The sequence below is a fragment of the Myotis davidii genome, unplaced genomic scaffold (genome assembly GCF_000327345.1).
Source record: "Myotis davidii unplaced genomic scaffold, ASM32734v1 scaffold252, whole genome shotgun sequence".
Taxonomy (NCBI): Eukaryota; Metazoa; Chordata; class Mammalia; order Chiroptera; family Vespertilionidae; genus Myotis; species Myotis davidii.
The window spans coordinates 13,451-20,713 of record NW_006283768.1 but is presented as its reverse complement, the minus strand read 5'-3'; positions in this window follow the sequence as shown (position 1 = coordinate 20,713).

Below are 7,263 nucleotides of genomic sequence, written 5' to 3'. Positions count from 1 at the left end.
GGCAAAGTGAGCCTGGAGCAAGTTACTGTTGCGGGTGGGGATGGAGGGAAAGCAAAGGTGAGAGACATAAGTAAAGTCAGAGTGTCGAGGAAAAATTAAAAGGAAGATATCCTGCAACTTCTAGAAAATCACCACCAATGGAGCAAAGAAAAAAAAAAAGACCTCTACTATTCTGTGAGCACTAAACCAAACTGGGGGGGAGGGTCTCGACAATTTGCTCATATGATTGCAAAGACGGACAGAAACTTCCGGATTGGAGAGGGCTCCCAGATTGGAGAGAGTGCAGGTCGGGCTGAGGGACCCCCAAACCCCCAAGAGCACGAACGTCGTGCACCGGGCCTCAAGTAAATAAAATCCTGGGGCCAGACGGCTTCAGAATCCAGAATTTTTCAGATTTTGGAAAGGTAATAAAGCACATATACTGAAAATTACATACTGATCCAAGTAGAGTCTGGGATAGCACTTCCTAATCAAACATATGAATATTTCTGTAGCAAAACACAGAAATATTCACACTAAGTAGAATGTTTAAAGGTGCTATAAATAGTACATTCAGGTCAACTTTTGGTGTCAGATGAGGACAGGTTTTGCCACCAACAAGATTTTTAAAGGTTTTTAGATGTTTTATTTTGTTTTGTTTTTTAATTTGAAAATTGTAAGTAAGGGATTGCAGATCACTACCACCCCAGTGCTGATATAACACCACAATTTTTATTTCCAGGTCACAGCTCTCTCTGGAGCTTTAGGCTTAGTTGACCAAAAGCCTGCGAGGTAAAGCTACCTGGCTGTGTTACAGACATATCAAACTCAACTTACCCGACATCTAGGATAATCCCCTCTCTGGTCCTTAGAGAAACAGGCTCTGAAACAGATCTCTATGTACAGCAGATTTACTGGGAGTGCTCTAGAGTACAGCACCTGGAAGCTGGGGAGGGTTGGGGTGGGGGGTCGGAATTAGGCACAGGGAAAAGTTGAAGTGTGATGCAGAAGAAACAGAGGCTCTGGGACTGGAATGGCCCTTCAGAGTTTTCCTTGATTGAGAAAAGGGAGCCTAGTTTTTGTGCTTCTGCATTAACAATCATTGATTGCTGGCTGCCCCTGCAAGGGGGCATAACCTTGAGCAAAGTACTAGCTCCCTTGGACCAAAGAAGACAGCTGTGAACCATCAGCTGCGATTATTCCTGGAGGCTAGTATGTATTTTACACCTTGTCTTTAGGAAGGCCTGTTTGACTTGACTTTCCTTGGGAGATGTGAGGTTGCTAAGCCACAGTGGAGAAAGGAAGAAAAGAAGAAAAGAAAAAGTCATATACTTGTTAGTAGCACTGCTGATCTCCTGGCTCCCAGTCCAATATCTTCTCATTTATACATGCTGGCTCCTATCAGAGCACATTCTATTAACTAAGCATTACAACCATCTTCTTTCACAGAAGAGTACATCTTTCTAGGATGTATCACAAAGGGATAATATTTATTTTAGAAGTAGAAGAAAGTTTAGAGTTTATTTCAAGCTGTATCTTCTACGTCCATCAGGGTGAGGGTGAGGATAAGGTTAACACAGGCAGGAAGCCATCACGGCTCTGGCACTTTCTGGATAAGGGGGAAGGAGTGGTCACTGGAACTTGAAGAGCTGAGCTTGGAGGAGAGGCAGTGACTTTTTGTTGTTGTTGTTGAGGCAATGACTTTTGGTAAAGGAATGTGGCTGTTGCCATGCGCAGCTAACAAGAAAAGAGGTGGTCAAATAAATATGCCTTCCTCTGATCTTCTGCGCAGAAGATCAGAGGAAGGCATATTTATTTGACCATCTGAAGTCACAGGGCAAAAGAACCCATTGAGGCATTCAGCAAGATCCCAGGAGACATCGTAGAGGCAGAAGGCAAGAATACATGTAAAGGTGCCTTCATTATACCCACTTCATTTTAGGAGTGAAAGCACTCAGACTCAAGGAATTAAGTGACTTGTTTAAGGTCTCACAGTGTTAGATATGGGACTCTCGTGGTATTTATGACCCAATAAAGCTTCTACCCACGCATCAGTAAGGAATGAAAGCCTTAGTCTAAACTTGGAAATCTGCCACAAACAGAACAAACATCTAAAGGGAGTTTTGTTTTTAAAAGAGGGTAGCATGAACAGTTTCCACAGAATTAGCATCCATCAGGAGCTTTTGTGCTATGGACTTTGCAAATCTGATTCATCACATATGATGGGAAAAAAAAGAGTCAAGATCATGAGTTTTCTTCCTGCTTCTGTCCTAATGATCACCACAGTGTATGGAGCATTTAGAAGAAGCTGAAGCAGAGCATTAAATTATAGATGTTTTGTTAAATAAATTAAGACGGCTAGGTCAAAGAAAATTGTTGGAAAGATTCCATCTTGGATCCTCAGAGAAGGGCTGTTCATAATTAAAGAACCTAGAGACAACTTTTCAGACTCCTAGAAGTTCACAAGATGCTGCTTGTAAAGAAAGAAATTGATAAGACTTTGCACACAAAATACTGAAACTTGAGGGAAATAAGACAAGAATAGTGCTTCTTTTTTCCCCTCAAGGAAGTAACATAGCCTACAGTAGTAATTAAGAGTCCAGGTTCAAGAATCAAAGTTCATGGGTTTACATTTGACTCCATCACTTACTAGCTGCATAACATTGGGGTAGTAACTTCACCTACTTTTCCCATTTGTGACATGACAATAACTGTACCTACTTCATCAGGTTGTTGCCAGAATGGGATAAAATAATATCTATAGAACCCTTGTCTCTCTAGCACATGGTAGATGCTTAGAAAGTGCTAGCTAGTAGGATTACAGCATAGCGTATTCTTTTTCTACCAGGGATGGTTATTGAACCACATTAAGCGACTAATTTCTCACAGTCCTTTTGGCTGACATTGATCTATTAATAATTTAAGACCACCATGAAGCCCAAATGAATTATGACAGTCATAATCATGAAGATGCATCTTAAGTAAAAAAAACTGACTGGTAATGCTGAATTTGGTGAGAGAACAGGAGGAAGAAAAACAGGAGGAAAGAAAAAGAAGAAAAAGAGAAGGGGGGAAGAAGAAAAAAGAGCCCAAAAGATAGATATTTTGAGGGGTGAGGAAGAGAGGATGTACCAGTCTGCTATCATGGTTGATCCCAGTATCCATAGCTAGCCACATATTGGACCAGACAGAAAAGTCAATGCTTACTGCATATAGGATGGTGCCATACTAAGGATGCCAACATTCAGGAAGGATTTCCTGGAAGGATCAGTTCCCACCTTCTCTCTGCAATTTGCGTGTGAGGCCTAGTTGTGCAGGAGGGGCTTTCCTCTGACTCCACATCTTAATTTGCCTCCTTCACTTGGTGGAAAGGGCTCTCTGTGATCATGAGATGAGGACTGCCCCCAAGCTCTAGTGAGCCCCTCCTCGCTGTCTTTAGAATGTCAGGTTCTCCGGACACCTCTAGGGACTCTGGAGAATGTGAAAACATCACCACAATGGCTCTTATCCTCAAGGAACTTGCAGCCTCAAGTTGCAAGTTGAATTGCTTACAGATTTCTCCCTGGTCAAGTGTATCAACACAAACAGAAGAGTTAAAAAAACAAACAGTCATTTCTGTTATGCTTCCCAAAGAAGAAAACGTACTATTTACATCATTTATGACAGTCACAGACAAGCAGGATAAGAAAAACCAAGCATTTGATGTGTTTGTTCTGGAATTAAAATCAAGTTGTCCTAGTTCAGTGTGCCCATCATTAGCTACATTTGGAAAGAGCTAGCATGTTGAAGGCAGTAAAACAAAGCATTTCAGTTTCTTATTTGTAAAGCTGGGGGACAGCCTTCCTAGGCCCCTTCTATTTCCCTTTGGGGAAGTGGAAGGAATTTTCCCACTGTTCACAGTTTCCTTCACTTTTATTTGAGAAATAAACACAGGCAAATCTTGTTGTATCATCAAGTTCCCAGTTTCCTAATTCCTTTGGCTGAGGTTTTAACCAATTCTCTGTTTTATTTCCTTCCTTGCCCCCTTGTTCTACACAACCAGTGTTGCTGGTTCCAAGGCCTTGTTAAAATTATGGAAGTTCTATGGCCTTTTCTGGTAGGTTTCTTGTGGTTCTTGTGTGAAAAGCATTCTGCATTAGGGCACAACTTATTTATATAATATGTTCCTTATGTGAAACAGCTGAATAATCTCCCTTTGAAAAATATCTCATTTTGAAACAGAAGCCTAAAAATCTGAGACCCAACATGTTCCAGGATAGGTGATCTAAGCAGGAATCTATAAACTGTCAGGACAATATGTGTTTATTTGATGGGTTTTTTGAATAATCTAGAAGTTGTTTTTTTTTCAAATTGGAGGATTTGATCATTAATTCATTTAAAAGAATACTACATGACATAGATGGACTTAGAGGGTATTATGCTAAGTGAAATAAGCCAGAGAAAAACAAATACCATATGGTTGCACTTAGATGTGGAATCTAAAGAACAAAATAAACAAATAAAATAGAAACAGACTCATAGATACAGAGAACGGACTGATGGTTACCAGAGGGGCAGGGGGTTGGGAGGGTTGGGTAAAAAATGTGAAGGGATTAAGAAGTACAAATTGGTAGTTACACAAAATATTCACAGGGATGTCAACTACAGCATAGGGAATATAGTCAATAATATGTAATACCTATGCATGGGGAGAGGTGAATGCTTGAAATATCTGGGTGACCGTTTTGTAAAGTACATGATTGTCTAACCACTATGCTGTACACCTGAAACTAATGTAAATAATATTGAATGTAAACCATAATTAACAAATAAAAGTAAATTTTAAAAGGTTAAATTAAAAAATAAAAGAATAGTACATGAAATGAGCATTTAATACTAGATTCTACATTGTTTAAGTTATAGCCTATGTGCTGTGTAGCCACTAGTAAAATAAAGGCAAGTAGCTTTAGCTGAATTTCACCATTATTCTGTGAAATAATTAAGAATATATCCTGAAAAATTAGAAAGTCAAGTCTAGTCATATTAGTAATTCACCACAATAGAGAGATAATAAAGAAGTATTGTCATAATAAAGGGAGATGACCTGAACCATATATGTCACATGATTTACAAGGGGAGGAGAAGAGAATCGTATCAAAATACTATAAGACTTTCATTACCATGACTTATTTAAGCAAGAGGAAATGGAGAGGTTAAATGATTTGCCCCAGGCCACATGGCTAGGAAGTGATAAAGCTGGGATCCTTCCCAGTCAGATTTCTAAGATTATCTTTTTGCCACTAACCCATCAAAGACTATATATATAAATTTGGTTTTCCTTATATTAAAACTTGCTTTGCAGACTTATTAGAATGGTCAAAATCTGGACCACTGACAACACCAAATGTTGGCAAGGATGTGGAACAACAGGAACTCCCATTGCTGTTGGGAGCACAAAATGGCACAGAACTTTGTAAAGTACATGATTGTCTAAAAAAACAGTTTCTTAAGAAACTGGCAGTTTCTTAAACATACTCTTACCACATGACCTAGCAATCATGCTCCTTGGTATTTACCCAAAGGAGACGAAAGCTTATGTCCACACACAAACCTGCACACAGATGTTTATAGCAGCTGTACTCATCATTGCCAAAACTTGCAAGCAATCAAGATGTCCTTCGGTAGGTGAATGGATAAACAAACTGTGGTACATCCAGACAATATAACATCATACAGCACTAACAAGAAATGTACTGTCAAGTCATGAAAAGACATGGAGAAACCTTACATGCATATTACTAAGCAAAAGAAGGCAATCTGAAAAGGCTACTCCAATGTCTGGTACCAATTCCAATGTGGGAGCAGACGCATGCTCCGCACACCAACAAGCAATTTTCTGGACACCAGCTGAGTTACAATTCAATGTGGTTCTGACACAATCTACCTAAGGTAGCATCAGCCTCACGGGTTAAGGGCTCAGTCTTATGAGATGTTTTGCCCCTCCCTCCACTTCAGATGCCATTCACAAGTCCAGGTTGTCACGAACTCCACTTCCACCAATAACAGTATCATACAGAGTATTTTCACTGCTCTAATAATCTTCTAAGCAACTGGCTATAGATAGGAGGTTGCAATGACCCCCACTCCCTAGGATTGATTAATTTTCTAGAGTGGCTCACAGAATTCATAGAAACATTTTACTTACTAAATCATTGGTTGTTTTTAAAGAATATCTATAACTCAGAAACAGCCAGGTGGAAGAGATGCATAGAGCAAGGTGTGGGGAAGGGGCTCAGAGCATGCCCTTGGAGCACACTACACTCTCAGCATCTCCACAGGTTGGCCCACCAACCTGAAAGTTCTCCAAACCCCACCCTTCCTGGGTTTTATGAAAGTTTCATTACTTAGGCATGATGGATTAAGTCTTTGGCTACTGATGACTGAACTCAACCTCTACCCCCTCTCCCCTTTCCAGGAGTCACAGGATGGGACTGAAAGTTGCAAAGCTCTAAACACACAGTGGCTTCTCCTGGCAACTAGCCCCCATTCCAAGATGCTTTCAAAAGTCACCTCGTCAACCTACCAATAGACGCCTTTGTTGCTCTTATCACGTAGGATACTCCAAAGGAGCTCTGTGCCAGAAACTGGAGGAAGATCAAGTAGATATTTCTTATTATAAATCACAATATCACAGCTACATGCTATCTCATTCCAACTATATGAGATTCTGGAAAAAGGCAAAACTATGGAAACTGTAAAAAAGGCCTTTGGTTGCCAAGAGTTCAGAGTGGGGAGGGATGAATAACAGAGCACAGAAGATTATTAGGGCAGTGAAAATACTCTGTATGATACTGTTATTGGTGGAAGTGGAGTTCTTGGGGTGCCATAAGGAAAAGAACTCCTGAGGCCCCTGGGGAGAATGGAGTTACGTGGAAAGCTGTATTGATGATGTAAAATTAAGGGGGTTCCCCTCCAAGGTCCCATCTCAAGTCCAATCTTGTCTTCAGCAGGGTCAGAATTAAGGCTACTGCCCAGAATTTCCAGTGCAGTGCAGCATCTAGCTGGTTTAGCCGGTGTTCCCAGCTGCAGTCCATTGCATGGTTATGCAGTGAGAACAGGTGAACACACGGGTGAGTGCAGGTCATAGAGCAAGAGGGGATAAGAGCAAGAAGAACAGGAGAAAAGGAACGCTTTGTCTGGGCATACACTCTATGAAAACAGAAGGAAGAACACAAAACACAGATGTTAATGAACATAGCAGATCATAAACCAGTTAAGAAGACTTCCAGATGCAAGGCTTTTGCT